General features: G+C 34.6%; 1 long non-coding RNA gene across 2 annotated transcripts in view; it reads right to left on the bottom strand.

The window, feature by feature from the left end:
• LOC125174012 (uncharacterized) overlaps positions 1-20,769 on the bottom strand; it is a 422,588-nt gene that overhangs the window by 203,847 nt on the left and 197,972 nt on the right. The window contains exon 5 of one of the 2 annotated variants that reach the window (XR_007155220.1): positions 15,749-18,875. The exons of the other annotated variant lie outside the window; for it this stretch is intronic. This is a non-coding gene — a long non-coding RNA (uncharacterized LOC125174012). Of the gene's footprint in view, positions 1-15,748; positions 18,876-20,769 lie in introns of those variants that run through there. 2 annotated transcript variants of the gene reach the window in all.

The raw sequence follows: 20,769 nt of genomic DNA, 5'->3' as shown, positions 1-20,769 counted from the left end.
TGTATCTACTTTGTTCTTTATCTGACAGCTACCTAAAACAGTGTTTTAATTATTCATTGATTAGCTCTTTGTTATAAAATATACCACCAAGAAAACAATTCCATATAAAAGTGCTGTAGCTTTAAATAAATCACTGCAACTGGCATTTTCAAAAGCTGAGATGTTTATCTTAGTTCATAATAAAAATCAGTATTAAATTTTTTTTTCATGGAGCTGGAATGACATGCATGTTTATGTGAAAGAAATTACTGAAACAGATCATTAAAATTAAAGTAACAATTTTTTTTTGTTATTTTTTTTTCTTTTTTTTTTTCCAACGTTTTTTTATTTATTTTTGGGACAGAGAGAGACAGAGCATGAATGGGGGAGGGGCAGAGAGAGAGGGAGACACAGAATCGGAAACAGGCTCCAGGCTCTGAGCCATCAGCCCAGAGCCCGACGCGGGGCTCGAACTCACGGACCGCGAGATCGTGACCTGGCTGAAGTGGGACGCTTAACCGACTGCGCCACCCAGGCGCCCCTAAAGTAACAATTTTAACTGTTATGATAGATGATAACATCTGGTTTCTGAAAGGTAGCCAGTCAATGAACAAAGAATCAGGAAAGTTACAAGTCAAGGAAGAGAGTTTTAGTGTTATAATTTTTGAATAGAATAATTAATAAGAGAAGTAAATTCAGGGAAAAAATAATTTGGACACCTGAATGGATGTGATATAGTCATGCCCAAATTAACCAAACCATGGTAATTACAGAGAAAATGCATAAGGTACATATATTTTTTAAAAATCTGTACAAAAACAAACAATACAGCAACAGTGAAACAAACCTGTTGTACAGGGTGTATGTGAGATAACGTTTGAAACTATGTTCACCCAATTTCTTAAGAAGCAAATCTTAAGATTTGTTTTTCCTTCTAGTGGATTATCCACACATGGAGAATTATATACATACTATATTGCTAGGTAAAGATATGAAATATAAAACTTTATCCAACTCACTGACAATAGGTAATAACTAAATATTAGTGAAAAGTTAACATTTGATTATCAAATATAATTGTAGACAACTTATATCTTTAAATTTGCATTCCAGTTTTAATTTTAATTTGCAATAAAATAATGTATATAAATTTAAATCAAGAAGCACATGGAATGCCAGTTTTGTGTTGGCATTTTTTTTTACAATAATTCTCTATGCCAGTTTTTGTTGTATCCTTTCTTGTAAGTATAGAACTGAATCTCAGAGCAGTTTTGTTTGTTTGTTTGTTTTCCTGGAGTACAAACTAATAACAAAACCATGCAGTAACACACATTTTCTAGTTTCAAAATCCATTTTTAAGCTGCAAATCTTGATACCTTGGAAAATGGCATTATACAAATTTGGACATTTTAATACAAATTTATGATAGAATCAGAATAAAAGTGGAAAAATAAAAAAAAACTATAAGATAAAGGAGGGACTCAGGACCTTCACTATATTTCTGATTGAGAACAGGGATAAGAGCCTTTAAATATGTTGTAGTCTTACATATTACTTCATTAGCATCATTTTACAAATTGACAGAGTTTTAACTGTTTAGGCTGAAGTTTTATTTTCTTTAAATTCTTTTGTTTTGACAAATCTATGGTATTCCAATTGATTTAGATTCCACATGCTTTGCTATCAAGGTATTTACATTACTGTAAGTACCAAAGTGGGGGGGGGGGTAGCCAGAGAAATTATATTCAGTATTGGCTACATAAAAATCAGTCACAAAAATGGAGTCAAATTCATAAAATTTGAATATAATTATATTTACTATAAAGACAGATATTAGTTTCAGCTGCCATATCTGTGATAAAGAATCACGAACCATTACTGGCTGCTTGATAATAGTAAAAAACAAAAGCATATCTAAACAAACAAAATACTTCTTTAAGTTATATAAAAGACTTTATCGGTTTTATCATTTCATTACAACTGTCTATATACCCATCTAGTATTATATTGTATTGAAACATGTTATTTCTATCAATGTAGTTTTTCCTTGAATTTAATTGAACAGAAGCTACTTTATAGGTGATGGAAAGCTATATTGTGTTTAGTAACAGACACTACTCATTGAATTCATTTTGGCTTCCAGCTGTGCTTCATAAACATTTTTAGTTTAGTTTAGTTTTGTTGGTTTGGTTTGGTCTACCTTTTTTTGTTGGTTTATTTACAAAAAGAGAATGAGGCCATCTGCACATGCTCCACAATAATAGGTTACATGTAAGTTTTCTGGAGACAACAAAGATGCATTACTTCCTAAAGCATTTTAGTGTGTCTACGGAACATACACTCTTCCTTTTGCTCTTCAAAAAAATTTTCTATTAGAGCTGCAAACTTAAAAACACTAATGCTAAACTCTAATTTGTGATGTCTTTACAGCTGATACTGCCTTACCACTTAATATTATCTATAGCATACTGAGAGAATTCTTATAGGATAAGGGTGCTATGGCAAATCTGAGTGTCATGCATATAGGGGTGAAGGGTACCATCCTCCTCCAGCTTAGTCTGGAGTTTAATTTAACATGGATGTCAGATTATTGGCTGTCTAAGGGACATGCTGAGATTTTTGATTCACTTCTCTGATTTTTGTCTATTAATAAATTATTTGACAGCATCCTGCTAAGTAGCAAAATTCAGTAACAACTTTCAGATAGGTGTTGCCAAAAATGATTTTTGAGTGCATGTAGTTTTCATCTGTTGTAATTTAGTACATGACTTTCATTTTCTTTAGGATCTTAATCTATAGCACTAGTGGACTGCTAAAAATGACTCATGATATTGCATATACATTCTTGGGTGTGATCCTGGGTAAAATATTTGTAGATTATAGCAATTTTTATAAAGATTGTGCTTAAGCCTTACACTGAAGTGTTGAGGAAGCAGTATTTTCTGGAGATAAGAAGTATATCAAATGACAAGTACCGAATCTTATATTTGTTGTACGTTATACCATAGAAAAAAAAAAACAGACAAATTTAACTTTTTGCTGCTCAGTCACCAAAGGCTAGGGAGAACGTTATTATCACTATTTTTTCCAATCCTCACAAAAATAATATGTCTTTAATGATTCATAGTAGGTTGAAAAATTTGTATTCTTCTAGGATTTTACTTCCAGCTTTACTGAGATATAATTGACATTGTAACACTGTGTAGGTTTAGGTGTACAGCATTAGGGAGAACATTAGTAATGATTTTCCCACCTGCTTTTATTTCTTCTTTTTTTCACCTTTATTTTCAGTATCATTAATGTATAGTGTTGTAGTAGTTTCAGGTGTACAATATAGTGATCCAATAATCCCGTATATTACATAGTGCTCATTGTGATAAGTGTACTCATAAATCCATTCACCTGCTACCCATCCTCATATCCGTCTTCCCTCTGTTAACCATCAGTTTTTTTCTCTATAGTTAAGAGTCTGTTTTTTTGTCTTTTTTCTTTATTTACTTGTTTTGTTTCTTAGGTTCCATATATGAGTGACATAATAAGGTATTTTTCTTTCCCTGACTGGTTTGCTTAGCACTGTACTCTGTAGATCCATCCATGCTGTTGCAAATGGCCATATTCCATTCCTTTTTATGGCTGAGTAATTAAATATATATATATATATATATATTTCATCTAGAATAGAAAATTGGGTTATTTCCATATCTCAGCTATTGTAAATTATACTCCACAAACAGGGGTGCATGTATCTTTTAGAATTAGTGTTTTCATATTCTTTGGGTAAATACCCACTAGTGAAATTACTAGACCATATGGTAGTTCTATTTGTAATTCTTTGAGGAACAGCCATGCTGGTTTTCACAGTAGCTGCACCAGGTTGCATTCCTACCAACAGTACAGGAGGGTTCCTTTTTCTCCACAACCTCATCAACACTTGTTATTTCTTGTGTTTTTGATTTTAGTCATTCTGACAGCTGTGAGGTGGTATCTTTTTGTATTTTTGATTTACATTTCCCTGATGATTACTTATGTTGATCATGTTTTCATGTGTCTGTTGACCACCTGATTATCTTCTTTGGAGAAATGTCTGTTCATGTCTTCTGCCCATTTTTAATTGGATTATTTGGTTTTCTGGTGTTGAGTTGTATAAGTTCTTTATATATTTTGGATACTAACCCTTATCATATATGTCATTTGCAGATATCTTCTCCCACTCTGCAGTTTCCTTTTAGTTTTGTTGGTTGTTTCCTTTGTTGTTCAGAAACCTTTAATTATGATGTAGTTCCAATAGTTTATTTTTGCTTTTGTTGCCTTTGCCTCAGGAGACATACCTAGAGAAAATTGCTATGGCCAATGTCAGAGAAATTACTGTGTGTTTCCCCTTGTAGTATGTTTATTGTTTCATGTTTCACAGTTAGGCCCTTAACACATTTTTAGTTTATTTTTGTATATGGTTTAAGTACGTGGTCCACTTCCATTCCTTTTCATGTAACTATTCAGTTTTCCCAGAACCATTTGTTGAAGAGACTGTCTTTTCTCCCATTGCATACTCTTGCCTCCTTTGTATAGGATTAATTGACCATATAATCGTGGGTATATTCCTGTGCTCTCTATTCTGTTCCATTGACCTATGTGCCTATTTTTGTGCCAGTACCATACTGTTTTAATTACTACAGATTTGTAGGATATCTTGAAATCCAGGTATCTTGTGATACTTCTAGTTTTGTTCTTCTTTTTCAGGATTGCCATGGCTATTCAGCGTCTTTTCTGGTTTCAAGAAATTTTAGGATTATTTGTTCTAGTTCTGTGAAGAATGCTGTTGGTATATTGATAGGGATTGTATTAAATCTATTGATTGCTTCCAGTGCTATGTACATTTCAACAATATTTGTTCTTCCAATCCATGAACATGGAATATCTTTCCATTTCTTTGTGTTGTTTTCAAATTCTTTCATCAATATTTTAGTTTTCAGAGTATAGATGTTTCACCTGCTTGGTTAATTTTATTCTTAGGTATTTTATTATTTTTGGTTCAATAACAAGTGAGATTGTTTTCTTAATTTCTTTTTCTGATACTTCATTATTAGTGTATAGAAATGTAACAGGTTTTGTATACTGACTTTGTATCTTACAATCTTACTGAATTCATGTATAGGTTCTAAGGGTTTTTTGGTGGTCTTTAGAATTTTCTATATATATAGTATCATGTAAACTACTAATGGTGTAAGTTTTACTTCTTATTTACCAATATGGATACATTTCTTTCTTTTTCTTTTCTTTTCTTTTTTTTTTTTTTTTTGTGGTATGATTGCTGTGCCTACCACTTCCAGAACTATGTTGAATAATAAGAGTGGAGATTCTTGTCTTGTTCTTTACATTAGGGAGATAGCTCTGTTTTTCACCACTGAGCATATAATTAGCTGTGGGTTTTTCATATATGGCCTTTATTTCATTGAGGTACGTTCCTTCTACACCTACTTTGTTAAACAATTTGTTTGTTTTGCTTTTTTAATCATGAATGGATGTCATACATTTTTCAAATTTTTTTTCCTGCATCTACTGAAATGATTGTCTGGTTTTTATCCGTTCTCTTGTGATGTATCTATCATGTTGATTGATTTGTAAATATTGAACCACCATTGCATTCCAGGAATAAACCCCACTTGATCATGATGAAGGATTTTTTTTTTTAAGTGTATTGCTGGATTCTGTTTGTCAATATTTTGTTCAGGATTTTTACATGTATATTCATCAGAGACACTGGCCTGTAGTTCTCTTTTTTGTGGTGTTTTTATCTGTTTTTGGTATTAGGATAATGGTGACCTCATGGAATTAATTTGAAGTTTTGCTTCTTCTATTTTCTGGAATAGTTTGAGAAGAATAGGCATTAACTCTTCTTTAAATGTTTGCTGGAATTTGCCTGTGAAGCCATCTGGTCCTGGACTTTCGTTTCTTGGGAGTTTTTTTTGGTTACTGATTCAATTTCCTTCCTGATAATTGGTTTATTTAAAATTTCTATTTCTTTTCGATTCAGTTTTGGGAGGTTATACATTTCTAAGTATTTATCCGAATCTTCTAGATTGTCCAACTTGTTGGCATATAATTTTTCATAATATTCTCTTATCTTTTGTATTTCTGTGATGTTGGCTGTTATTTCTCCTATTTCATTTCTGATTTTATTTGAGACTTACTTTCTTTGATGAGTCTGGATTAAGGTTTATCAATTTTGTTGATCTTTTCAAAGAATTACCTCTTGGGTTTCATTGATCTGTTCTATTTTTTTTTGTTTCTATTTATTTCTGGTGTAATCTTTATTATTTCCTTCTTTCTATTAATTTTGTGTTTTGTTTGTTCTTCTTTCTCTACTTCCTTTAGGTGTAAAGTTAGGTTGTTTATCTGAGATTTTTCTTGCTTTGTGAGGTAAACCTGTATTGCTTTAAACTTCACTCTTGGAACAACTTTTGTGGCAGCCCAAATATTTTAGACCATGGTGTTTTTGTTTTCATTATTTTCTATGTATTTTTTTTATTTCCTTTTTGATTTCTTGGTTGATCCATGCATTGTTTAGTAGCATGTTATTTAACTTCCATGTATTTCTGTTCTTTATAGATTTTTTTTCTTGAGGTTGACTTCAGAGTATTGTGGTCAGAAAAGATGTATGGTATGACTTCGATCTTTTTGAATTTTTTGTGAGTTGCTTTGTGGCTTAACATGTGATCTATTCTGGAGAATGTTCTATGTGCACTTGAAAAGAATATGTATCTGCTGTTGTAGGATAGAATGTTCTGAATATATCTGGTAGATCCATCTGGTCCAATGTGTCCTTCGAAGCCACTGTTTCCTCATTCATTTTCTGTTTGGATGATCTGATCTGTCCATTGATGCAAGTAGGGTGTTAAATCTCTTACTAGCATTGTGTTAATATTGATTACTTCTTTTATGTTTGTTAATAGCTGCTTTATGTATTTGGGTGCTTTCATGTTGGGTGCAAAAATAAAGTTATATCTTCCTGTTGGATCATCCTCTATGATTATATAGCATCTTTCTTTGTCTCTTGTTACAGTCTTTGTTTTAAAGTCTTTCCACTTCTATTTGCATAATATTTTTTTCCATCCCTTTACTTTTAATATACGTGTGTTTTAGGTTCGCAATGAGTCCTTTTTTTTTCTTTAGTTTTTTAATGTTTATTTATTTTTAAGCAGGGGTGGGGAAAGTGGTTGGGGAGAGAGGAGGAAAAGAATCAGAATCAGAAGCAGGCTCCACACTGTGAGCACAAAGCCTGATGCAGGGTTCAGACTCATGAACCGTGAGATCATGACTTGAGCTGAAATCAATTGTCAGGCCCTAAGCCACCCAGGCACCCTGCCAGAGATGCAGTGGCACCAAACTGCAGAGCACTTTCCCTGCATTGTTCCTGGAGAAGTTCTAGTTCTCCAGAAGTTTAGTGGGCACAACCTGCAGTAAGATCAAATGTCTGCTCCCAGAATGGGGCCACAGTCAGACTGTGTATGTGGTTATCTTCCACATACTTAAGAGTCACTTAAGAGTGGTGCTGACCCTTCTCAGGGCAGACTGCACACTGCCAGGCTTACATCACCACTATAAATAGACTCTGGTCAAAGGTGTATTTGAGGGGGCAGGACTGCAGGAGACCCTCAGGGGTGGGAGAAGCTGTGTTAGCAAGGTCTGTGAGGGACTGCTGTGAGAGGTGACCTGGAGCTAAGGCCTGGCTGGAGCAGGCGTATCCACAAGAGAACACAAGTGTGGGCCACACTGTTAACAAGGTACACAGCCAGTGTTGGCACTATGCTGGTTACCACAGCTGTCCATATGTCTAGGCTGGGGGTAGCAGAGAGAAATGGTCCCTGGCAGCCCCTTTGTTCTTAGAGAAGTCTTCTAAAACATGCTCTGAGATTAGTAAACAAATCTCTTTTTTATACACCCCCGGCATTTTTCAAACTGCTGCTTCTATTTTGCATCTCCACAGCGCTTTGTCTTTTTGTTGCACTCTTTTTAAAAATGTTTGATTGATTGATTGATTGATTGATTGAGAGAGAGAGCATGAGCAGGGGTGGGGCACAGAGAAAGGGAGAGAGAATTCCAAGCAGGGTCTGCACTGTCAGTTCAAAGCTGGATGTGGGTTATTTAGGCAGAGTGGGAGAGAGCCAAAGCATAAGAGACTCTTAAAAACTGAGAACAAACTGAGGGTTGATGGGGGGTGGGAGGGAGGGGAGGGTAGGTGATGGATATTGAAGAGGTCATCTTTTGGGATGAGCACTGGGTGTTGTATGAAAACCGATTTGACAATAATTTCATATATTAAAAAAATAAAGAAATGAATAAACGTTAAAAAAAAAAACAAAGCTGGATGTGGGGCTCAATCCCATAAACTGTGAGATCATGACTTGAGCCAAGATCAAGAGTCAGACACTTAACCAACTGAGCCACCCAGGCACCCCCTGTTGGCTGTCTCTTTAAGCATGAGGACTCAGTTTCTTCTTGTCCTCCCAACTGTTCCAGAGCTGAGCTTACTGATTTTTAAATTGCCAGGTGTCAAGCTCCACTGAGTGTAAGAACTCACAAAATTTGGCCCCTCTGGTTTTTAAAGCCAAATGTTATGGCTATTCATCTTCCCTGTGTGGGCTACCTGGTGTGAGAGCATGTTTCCCCTCTCCACCCTACAGTGTCCCTCGCTCTCTCAGATAATCCTGAGGGTTCATTTACCTCCTCACTGCTCTTCCTACCCTCTTTGATCTGGCCTCTTCTTTACATTTAGTCATGCAGAGTTTGTTCTGCCAGTCTTAGATTGGTTTTCTGGGTTATTAAAACTCATGTGAGTGTTATCTAGGTGCATCTCTGGAATGATGTGAGCTTAGGGTTCTCCTAATTTGCCATCTTTCTTGAAGTCCCCATTTGATTTTATTTCTATGGAAGAAAATGGAAATATGTGGGGATAGAAAAATTGAAAGAACACACCTTTATATTTCAAAGAATACTGATCATTTGCTTAGCAGGGGATTAAAGATGGAAAATACTGTAGAAAAAGTCAAAACACCCACATGTGGTGTGCACAAGCACACACACACGGGGAGAGAGAGAGAGAGAGAGAGAGAGAGAGAGAGAAAGAAAGAGAAAGAGAGAAAAGCGAGGTGGAAGGGTAGAAAGTGAGAGAGGGGTGAGTTAAGATTGAGTGAGAAATTTTCAAGTGCCAGAAACAATGTGTTCTAAGCTCTTTATATGTATCTTCTTATAAATGTTTATAATAACCTATGAGTTAGGTACTATTACTGTCACCATTTAACTATTAATTGAGGAACAATGAGATTAAGTGACCTGTTGAAGATCATCCAGTAAATAGGCAGCAACACTGGTATGTGAGTTAGGCAATGTGCTACAGAATATGGCCATAATATGGCCAAATGATGCTGCTTCTTCCATTCCTTGAAAAGGAGAATTTCTGACATAACCCTGGATAGAGTTTCTTACAACCGTAAATCCAATCTTTCATTAATGATGTTGGCTAGTTTCTGTCAAGTTAATATTTGAGAGAGATTCTAAAATTACTAATTGATAACCAATAAGAAACCATGGCTGTGAACTGTGGTTTATGAAATTTTTCCTAAAGTCTTTGTGCAAGGTTGTAGGACTGCTGCAAGAAAATACCTCAGACCAGGTGGCCAAGATCAAGGTGTTGGCAGGTTTGATTTCTCCTGAGGCCTCTCTCCTTGGCTTACAGATGGCTACCTTTTCACAATGTCCTCACACGGTCTTTTCTCCATGCACACATATCCCTGGGACTTTTTCCTTTTCTTAAAAGGACATCACTTTTATTCGATTTGGGCCTACCCATATGATCTCATTTAACCTTAATTACCAAAAGTCCTTATCTCTAAGTACAGTTATGCTAGAAGTTAAAACTTCAACATATGAATTTTGGGGGACACAATCCAGACTATAACATTTGGTATATCAATATTATATTTATGTATGCATAAGTATTATGTATATATTATATATACATAGTATATTATACACACACATACACACACACACACACATACACACACACACACACACACACCAAGGGAGACTATAAATATATATTAATTGCTTTTTATTTTACTTCTATTTTCCTCTTGTTTTCATTGAAATAGATGTTCTTATTCATATGGAATTATTTGATTGCTCTGATTAGAAAACCTCTAAAGACTTTATAGATTTATCACATAAATATTTTCCTTTTATATGGCCCACAGATACTAAATTCATTACATAATCACCAATAATCAAGTAACTTGATATTTTTAAATAAACACAGCAAAAATATCTTGGTTAAATATTAGTGTGAAACTAGATTGACAGATTTAATGTGATTCTAAGAATTTCACCTTGCAAATATGTGTAGCTAGAACTTCAAAATTAACTTCAATAAGAATATTCTGAGAAAAAGAGATTGCCAAAAAAAACCCAATCTGGACTTAACTAAGGAAAGATTTTATTCAAAAGAATTATCTCAGCCAGGGAGAGACTTAGAATAGGGAGAATGTCTGATAGTAAGATCTGCAAGTGTCTCAAATGTCCAGCAGAAAGGAATTTGCTTTTATAGGAGGTATAAATGAGGCCAAAAGTAGGATGAGTCAGTGATATGATCGGACAGTTGAGCAGGAATTTCTTTCCCTGAGGCCAGTCTATTCTCAAGAGTGTCCTTAAGGAAAGGTTGTTCCATATTCCACTCTCACCCAAACTGAGGGTTGGTCAATGTTCAAGAGCCTGTGACAAGGGAAAGCAGCTTAAGTAACTTTGGCTAAGTCAAATATGCAGGTATTCTGTTGAGGTTGGTCAGTGAGTACAAAGATTTCAATTAAATACTTACAACAGAAAGAATTGGGTGGTCTCTGTCTGGCCTTGTCATAGGTAAACATGTGTTTATCTAAGTCCTATGGGACTCACCTTTGAGGTGAGCCTTTTCTCAGAACACAAGAGGGTATATGATTTCCTAAACTTTGGCTATTTTTCAGGAGCACAGACCTCAGGTAGTTCAGTATTGTCACAATCAATGTACATGGGTAGATGTCATCATGAGTTATTGCTTTTAATATTCAGACATACATTTTGATATATGCAAGCTTATGCTATTCTGACAGGGTGCTTCATAAATATCCATGATCATAACATATTTGTCATTATGACTGGCTGAAATTTTACTGAGAAAGCAGATAGAAATCAATTCTTAGCTCATTTATGTAATTACAAAACAAAGAATATTACTGTAGCAGAATCAGAGATGACTAAATATTATGTGGATTCATTTCAATTTGGACATGGAGTTAAAAGATACTGGTTGCTTTCCCTTCACAAGAAGATGCAGGCTGAAAAGTTTAGCAGGAGTGGTAAACATCTGTGTTTGTCACTTATTCTGGACATATGCTTTGAGTCATAGGGATTAAATATCACTTCAACTTCTGGAGTAGGTCAATGGAATTGTTGATGGCAGATTTTGTCTTCCATCTATAATGCCAACTCTCTTGCAACAGATGACGTGGTCTTTTTATTTTTTTATACTTTGAAGAGATATAAAATCTTGATACTGTCTGTCACAGTCTTTTAAAATCAATACTAACAAGGGATTGCATTGACATTTCCTTATGAAAATTGTTTATCTTTGTTCTTCGTGCATCTTTTCCATGCACAAGTATAAAATAGCAGCACAACGAGGGCCAAGCCTCCTTCTGCTTTGTGCAATCATTGGAAATGTTTAGTTCTATTTTTTCTAAGTAGGTTGCATGGGGTTAGACAATAAATTAAAATATATACTAAATTAAAATATCCCTATCAGCTTGAGAAGTATCTACTTGGTATATAAACCTGTAAGAAAAACATCCATCTTAATAGATCTGAAGTATTTCATCTGCAGGTCCTTAATTTCCCTACATAGGATAAAAAAAAAAAACCTATATAAACTCCCGTTTATATAAAAAAGGAATTTGTAGCCTGAAATAATGTGTAATTTTTTTTAGTTTGCATTAAAATCTTTTTCTTGGTCAAAGTCCCATACTCTCAAAAATAAATTATAACTGTCTTTTCAACTAAGGAAATAACTTTTTTTAATATATGTTTGTTTGTTTATTTATTTATGGGTGAGAGAGAGACAAGACATGAGAGGAGCAAAGAGTGGTAGAAAGAGAATCCCAAGCAGGCTTATGCTATCAGCACAGAGCCCAATGGGGGGTTTGAACTCACAAAGAGATCTCACGGCTCATGTGAGATCATGACCTGAGTGGAAATCAAGAGGTGGCCATTTAACCAACTGAGGCACCCAGGTGCCCCAAGGAAAGAGCTTTTTTTTTTTCAACGTTTTATTTATTTTTGGGACAGAGAGAGACAGAGCATAAACGGGGGAGGGGCAGAGAGAGAGGGAGACACAGAATCGGAAACAGGCTCCAGGCTCTGAGCCATCAGCCCAGAGCCTGACGCGGGGCTCGAACTCGCGGACCGCGAGATCGTGACCTGGCTGAAGTCGGACGCTTAACCGACTGCGCCACCCAGGCGCCCCAAGGAAAGAGCTTTTTTAACCAAACACTTAAAACATCACTGAATGCCTCAAATTAAGACTTGAGTATTTTATTCCACATTGCACAAAATATTAATTCTGCACATTATTTAATTCTATACATTTACTTAAGAGGTTTATTAAATTCATATTTTATGGATAAGTTTTATACATATAATTGAAATTTCATAAATATATATTTTGTGATACTTATATGCTATAAAATTTCTTCATAAGAAAGTATAAATGTATTAATGTCTGTGAATCTAATAAACTCAATAGTATGCCAAATCCCTATCTGTACTTAATTTAACACCACTCAGCACACACACACATACCCATTATTAAAACTGTCGAAATAAATTAACTCATTTCAGGCACCTGTACCCATTCAAATTCCATAATTTTAAGAGTCCATTACTAAATTATAAGCAAATATGAACAAACTTTGAGTAAACATACTCAGTAATGTAGAGTACTACCCACAATGGTAAATTACTTAATCTCTTTATTTCATTAAAACTATAAATTCTGTAATAAACATAGGAATACAGATATCTCTTTGATATCACGATTTGAAATCTTTTGAATATATACTCAGAAGTGGGATAACAGGATCATGTTTAGTTCCATTTTTATTTTTTGAGGAGCCTCCATATTCTTGTTTATAGTGTTTGCACCATTCTACATTTTCATTAACAATGTACAAATGTTCTAATTTCTCCACATCTTCATTAACACCCTTTGTTTTTTATAATAACCATACTAACAGATGTAAAGTAATATCTCACTGTGATTTTGATTTCCATTTCCCTGATAATTGCTGATGTTGACTACTTTTCATATACCAGTCAGCCCTAGTCAAAATATGGAAACAATCTAAATATCTATTAACAGATGAATGCTTAAAGAAAATGTGGTATATACATACAATAGGATATTATTTAACATAAAAAAAAAGAAATCCTGCCATAGGCAACAACATGGATGAACATGGAGGACACAACGCTAAAATGAAATAGTCACAGAGGAACAAATACTGCATGATTCCACTTTTATAAGATAATCTAAAATAGTCAAACTCATAGAAACAGAGAGGAGAATGGTGTTTTCCAGAGGCTGAGTAGGAAAGAAGAATTGTTCTATGGGTACAAAGTTTCAGTTATGTAAGATGAATATGTTCTAGAGATCTTCTTTACAGCATACCTATAGTTAACAATACTGTATTGGACATTTAAATATTTAAGAGGATAGGTCTCATGTTTAGTGTTCTTACCATGGGAGCGGGGGGGAGGGGGATGTGGAAAGAAAGAAAGAAAAGGCGAAGGGCAAGAAGGACAAGAAGTTGTTTGGGATTGGTAGACTTTTCACCTCTGGAAATGTGAAATATGACCACAGATTAATATATTTGGCTTCAACACATGAACATTTGTAAATTTATCCATAGTATCACAGATACATTTTTTTTCAAAAATATTTACTTATTTATTTATTTTGAGGGAGGGTGGGGCAGAGAGAGAGGCAGAGGGAGAATCCCAAGCAGTCTTCAGTGTTAGTACACAGCCTGACGCGGGTCTCGATCTCACGACCATGAGATCATGACTTGAGCCAAAATCAAGAGTGGGATTCTTAACCAATTGAGCCACCCAGGTGCCCCAAAGATTTTTTTTTTTTTTTTTTTTTTTTTTTTTTTTTACTCTAGAGAGACAGAGAGTATGAGCTGGAGAGAGGGGCAGAGGGAGAGAGAGAATATCTCAAGCAGGCTCTACGCCTAGTGCAGAGCCGATGTGGGGCTCAATCCCAGGATCCTGGGATCATGACCTGAGCGGAAATCAACAGCCCAACACTCAACAGAGTGAGCCATCCAGATGCTGCGACAGATACATTGCTACTAAAACATTTTTGTATAAATTATTACTCCATTATACCACAGGCTTATGTAACATTATAAAGGGAAAAGTAACAGTATCTTACTTTTTTTTTAATTGATGCACCAAATTAACAGATTCTTCCTAGCAATGTGTACAGAGAGATAAGAATATGAGAAATTCAAATACAAGTAATTCAGATCACATCTATGTGTTATTGTGTGAAAATGTAAGTCACACTAACCAGTGGTTTTCTCTTATCTTCTATTTCTTCACTTTAAGAAACAATGGTCTAGATATATGCATAACACACATTTCTAGAATGGTTCAAATTTTCCTTCAATACTTGTTCCTATTCACTCCAGTTCACAGCAGTACCTCTGAAGAACAAGGCATCCCCAAACAACACCACATCCCAGCATGCCTGAGAGAGGAGTGCTCTTCCTTGGTTTGGCAAATGTTTCCATGGAACACTTTTGTTCCCAGCAGTTAGATTTATGAGGAAATTAGAGTTTTATGCTAACTATAGCTATAAATAAATAAAAGAAATGACTTGATTGTTAACACTAAATATGATCACACCTGAGAAGTACATTGGAATAGGCAACATCTGTTTAAAAAATGCTGATCTCAAGTTTTTTTTTTTTTTGCTTTTCTAAAGAGAAATTATTAAGTATTACTGCTTTATCACTTAGCATCTTATGAATAAAAATATACTTGGAATTAGTATGTCACAAATAAGTAGAGTGAAAATTAAAATATTAATATAATTATTAAAGAACAATTAAATACCCAAATTAAAAAAAGAAGGCATTGCTTTGGTCCACAGTTTAACACAGTGATAGTAATCCAGGTAATAGAATGCTTTTGGAAATATTCTAAAAACACCCTTAGTAGAGTCATTCCAGACTGGTCTGCCTGTTCATGTAATTTCTGTGATAAGCTACTGAAAATTTAATTGGCTTTAGCTCTAAAATATTTCTTTGTAACATAAATACAACAGATGAGTGAACTTATTTTTTTTTTTTTTGATGCACTTATTTATAGCAACTTAAGGAAGCTCATTAATACATTGCCTTTGTAGGGGCTCCTGGGTGGCTCAGTTGGTTGAGCATTAGACTCGATTTCGGCTCAGGTAATGAACCTAGGGTCATGGGATGGAGCCCAATGTTGGGCTCTGCACCGGGTTGGCAACCTGCTAGAGATTCTCTCCCTCTCTCTCTCTGCCCCTCTCCTGCTCTTTCTTTCTCTCTCTCTCTCTCTCTCTCTCTCTCTCTCTCTCTCTCTGTCTCAAAATAAACAAACACAAAAATACAACTCCTTTGCAGATATTTGTATTAAATAGAAATGCTCAATGAAATATTGCAAGCATCCTTAAGAACCCATATTCCCTACCATAAAATCATGTTTGTAGATGAAAAATTTGATTAAGCGAATTAAATACCCACTTACGTTGCTGTTGGAAATAGAAAATACTATTTTTGTCTCTTATTGAGATATAATAGAAGTTGTTACATAATTTTTTGTCTTGAATAATATTTTCCCCCCGAATCTTGTAAATGCTACCAACTTATCATTTCTTATATTGAAATTTTCCTTACAATCCATTTAAGAATTAGCCACATGCCCATATTTCAAGTATGGTATTATAATTTACTGTTTCTCTTTATTGTGAGTTTCCTTGCTCATTTCATTTTTTTTTTTTTTGCATATATCATGATTTGTAAGCAAGTGAAACAAAGCTCCAGTGACAGTCCCAAACTTTCCTTGTATTTCAAACAGGTCTCATTCAATCAGTAGGTCATATTAAATAGAGTTTTTACTGCTACCTTAAGTATACACATATTATTACCCTATGTCAGCATATCTGTAAGTCACTTTGACATCTTTACTCTTCAATCTGTCCCTTAACCTAGATCCCACATTAGCCTAAGCCTTTATTCCCTGTGTTTTCTCTCTCTTGATTTTCCTTCCAATTAGATGTGAAGTCAAATACATGTTTCCTCAGTGATGACCCTTGTTTTAAAGCAAATTTCTGTCCTACTTTTCCACAGTTTCTTTCACTACCTCTAAACATTTGGTAGCATAAAATAATAGTTATACATACAGACATGCATCGGAGATATTAAAGATTTGGTTGAAGACCACCTCAGTAAAGTGAATAATGCAATAAAGCAGGTCAAATGAACTTTTTGGTTTCCCAGGGCAAATAAAAGTTATACTTCCACCATGTAAGTGTTATATAAATAAGTTATGTTTACACTATGCTATATAGTCTATTAAATGTGCAATGGCATTATGTCTGAGAAAACAATGCAAAGACCTTAATTCAAAAAAAATTTTGTGGCTAAAAAAAGGCTAACAATCGTCTGAGCTTTCAGCCAGTCATATCTTTTCTCTGGTGGAGCCACATTGTTGACGGCTTCTGACTGATCAGGGTTGATGGCTGCTGAAGGTTGAGGTGGCTGTGGCAATTTCTTAATGCAGCAATGAAGTTTGTTGCATTGATGGACCCTCCTTTTCATGAACAATTTCAAACATACGATGCTGTTTGACAGCATTTTACCCGCAGGAGATCTTCTTTCAAAATTGGGAGTCATTCCTCTCAAACCTTGGTGCTGCTTTATCAACTAAGTAAGTGTAATATTCTAAATCCTTTGCTGTCATTTCAACAAGCATCACAGCATCTTCACCAGGAGTAGATTTCATCTCAAGAACCACCTTCTCTGCTCCTCCTGAAGAAGCAGCTCCTTGTGTGTTTAAGTTTTATCATGAGATTGCAGCAATTCAGTCACAATTCAGGCTCCACTTCTAATTCTAGTTCTTTTACTATTTCCATGACATCTTCAATTACCTCCTTCACTGAAGTCTGAACCCCTCAAAGTCAGCTAACTATAAGACATGGAATCAATTTCTTCCAAACTCCTGTTAATGTCAATATTTGACCTCTTTCTGTGACATCACCAATGTTCTTAATGGCATCTAGTATGGTGAATCCTTTCCAGAAGTATCTCAAATTACTTTGTCCAGATCCATCAGAAAATAACTACCCATGACAGCTAATACAAAATGTATTTTTTAAATTAGATGACTTGAAAGTCAAAATTACTTCTTGATCTATGGGCTGCAGAATGGATGTTGTGCTAGCAGCCATGAAAACATGAATGTCGTCATATATCCCCAACAGGGCTCCTGGGGGACAGGTACATTGTCAATGAGCAGTAATATTTTGAAAAAGAAAACTTTTTTTTTTGAACAGCAGGTATCAACAATGGGTTTAAAATATTCAGTAGATCATGTTTTAATCAGATAGGCTATCATCCAGGCTTTTTTGTCCCACTTACGAAGAACAGATGGAGTAGATTTAACATAATTCTTAAAAGCCTAGGATTTGGGAACAGTAAATGAGCACTGTTTTCATCCTCAAGTCACTATCTCTATTAGCACCTAACGGGAGAGTCAGCCTGTCTTTTGAAGCTTTGAAGCCAAGCATTGACTTCTTTCCTCCAGTTATGAAAGTCCCAGATGGCATCTTATTCCAATAGAAGTGTGTTCTCTCTACATTGAAATTCTGTTTAGTATAGTCACTTTCATTAAAGATTTTAGCTGGATCTTTTAGATAACTTGCTGTAGCCACTAATAATTTAGTGGCACTTGCTGTTTCATCTTGAACTTTCATGTTATGGAGAAGGCTTCTTTCCCATAACCTCATGAATCAACCTCTGCTTGCTTCACACTTTTGTTATGCTTCCTCACCTCTCTGCCTTCATAGAATTGAAGAGAGTTAGAGTCTTTCTCTTGACTGGGCTTTGGCTTAAGGAAATGTTGTGGCTGCTTCGATCTTCTATCCAGCCCCCTAAAACTTTCTCCATATCAGCAGTAAGTCTGTTTTACTTCCTTATCATTCCTGTATTCAATGAAGTAACACTTTTAATTTCCTTTAAGAAATTTTCTTTTGCATTCATATCTTGACTGTTTGGCATAAGAGGCCTTGCTTTTGACATGCATATCTTAGCTTTGACATGCCTTCTTCACTAAGCTTAATTATTTCTAGCTTTTGATTTAAAGTGAGAGACGTAATTTTTCCTTTCACTTAAACACTTAGAGGCCATTTGTGGGTTATTGGTCTAATTTCAATATTGTCATGTCTCAGGGAATATTGAGACCCAAGCAGATGGGGAGAGACTGGGGAATGGCCAGTCAGTGGAACAGTCTGTAGACACACAACATTTATCAATTAAGTTGCCATCTTACATGGTACAGTTTGTGGTGCCTCAAAACAATTAAAACAGTAATTTCAAAGGTCACTGATCACAGATCACCATAAGAAACATAATAATAATGAAAAAGTTAGAAAGATTAGAAGAATTACTAAAATGTAACAGAGATATGAAGTGAGCAAATCCTGTTGGAAAATTGGTGCCCATAGACTTGTTTAGTGCAGAGTTATCACAGGCTTCAATTTGTAAAAAATACAATATCTGCAAAGAATAAAGAGAAGTGCAATTAAATGAGGTATGACTATACATCTATCTTACATTGAGGATAAATGAGTATAAATATATAGTATTATAGTACTGTAGTATATAGTATAGTATGGTATATAGTATATATAGTATGTAGTATAGTATAATAGTACATAGTATTATATGTATATTTTTTCTGTGCATATATATTACTACATCTTAAGTATATAAATAAGAGTCAAACTACAGTATTAAAGGATATGAACCTCTTCACTTTACTAGACAATTCTAAATCTGTCTTAAGGTGACTGTAGAAATTGATCCACCAGTGTACTGATCCACACAAGCAGTGTATACAAGTTTTGTTTTTTTTTTTAAGTTTGTTTATTTTTGAGAGAGATAGAGACAGAGCATGAGCAGGGGAGGGGAAGGGAGACAGGGAAACACAGAAACTGAAGCAGGCTCCAGGCTCTGAGCTGTCAGCACAGAGCCCAATGTGAGGTTCAAACTCACCAACTGTGAGATCATGACCTGAGCCAAACTTGGAAGCTTAACTGACTGAGCCACCTAGGTGCCAGAAAAGTTTTAATTTTTCTATGTATTCATCAGTCTTACTCATTTCTGATTTTAAAACATTTTATTCTGAAACTAATGAACAGTTTTATTCTATTGAAGTTTTCCACTAACTGATTTGTATAAATTCTCTATACCCTAGAGGTAATCATTTATTAAGGTTTTCAGTATTGCACATATCTTCTCAAAATCAAGTATCACTTGTGGAACATGACAAATCTGTGTGCTGTGTTCTTATAATAAGTATACATAGAAACATAAATATACACATCATATTCACACACATATGTACATATGCCATATCAGAATGTGTAAGTATACAATCTATGTGTGTACACATTATATCATATATACATTTATAAATGTATTTATATAATAGTATTTTTCTTTTTAACACACAGATACCCAATACACACACATGCACAGATACACCAGTATTCTTGTCTTTACTTCTGAAAACCACAGGCCTGACTACCTTCATGTAGTCAATTTGGTACAAGATTATTTTAAAATTACCTCGCCATATCTTTGAGGTGAAGATCTACGTTAGTTTTTAAATCTCCATTTCTCAAATAGTTTAAATGATCATATATAGTCTGATACATCAGTCTTACCCCAAATAAACAATAAGAATCAGAATGTCAGATATTTGGTAAAAGTATAGTTGACATCTTTTCAAACTTTATTACTCTGAAATATAAGATGTTAAGATCTGATGGCCCCAAAAACTAATTTATAAACTCACGTTAAGAAATAAGGTCATATTTATATAAATTGTTTTTTTTTTCCTAGTGCCCTAAACACCACAAAGAGGTGGTATCAAAGGTTTCTTTTTTATAACAGTAATTCTGGAGTTGGTATAATCCTTTTTCCAAGTCTTTCTGTTAATATTTGAAAAAAAGGCTAGAATCTCATATTGCTAATAATGGAACCTTGTTCTCAAAGATATATATTAATGCAAAATAAAATTTCTTTCTTAGAGGGAAAAGGCAACATTTATATTACAGAAATTTTTTAAATGTCCTTTTACTATAGTAGAAATTTTAGGCAGAATTATATGATCATACATATATTTTACCTTAATTCATGTGTTCAGGTTTTTTTCCCCATTAAATGAATGATGCAAAACTTTTATTCAATACCTTAAACAAATAAACATGTTTATCATTTCTCATAAGGCAAAGCATTTCTTCTCACCAAATTTTCTTTTTCTCCACTGTTTCCCAACCCCCAATCTTATACTTTCAACACAATATTCTATTTATTGTGGGTCTGTAAATCTAGGTTAGCATCACAATGAATGTGAAGACGGTCAAGTTTGCTACCTTTCCTTGCA

The sequence above is a fragment of the Prionailurus viverrinus genome, chromosome A1 (assembly GCF_022837055.1).
Source record: "Prionailurus viverrinus isolate Anna chromosome A1, UM_Priviv_1.0, whole genome shotgun sequence".
In the NCBI taxonomy this organism is placed as follows: Eukaryota; Metazoa; Chordata; class Mammalia; order Carnivora; family Felidae; genus Prionailurus; species Prionailurus viverrinus.
This window is presented reverse-complemented; position numbering and strand designations above follow the sequence as displayed.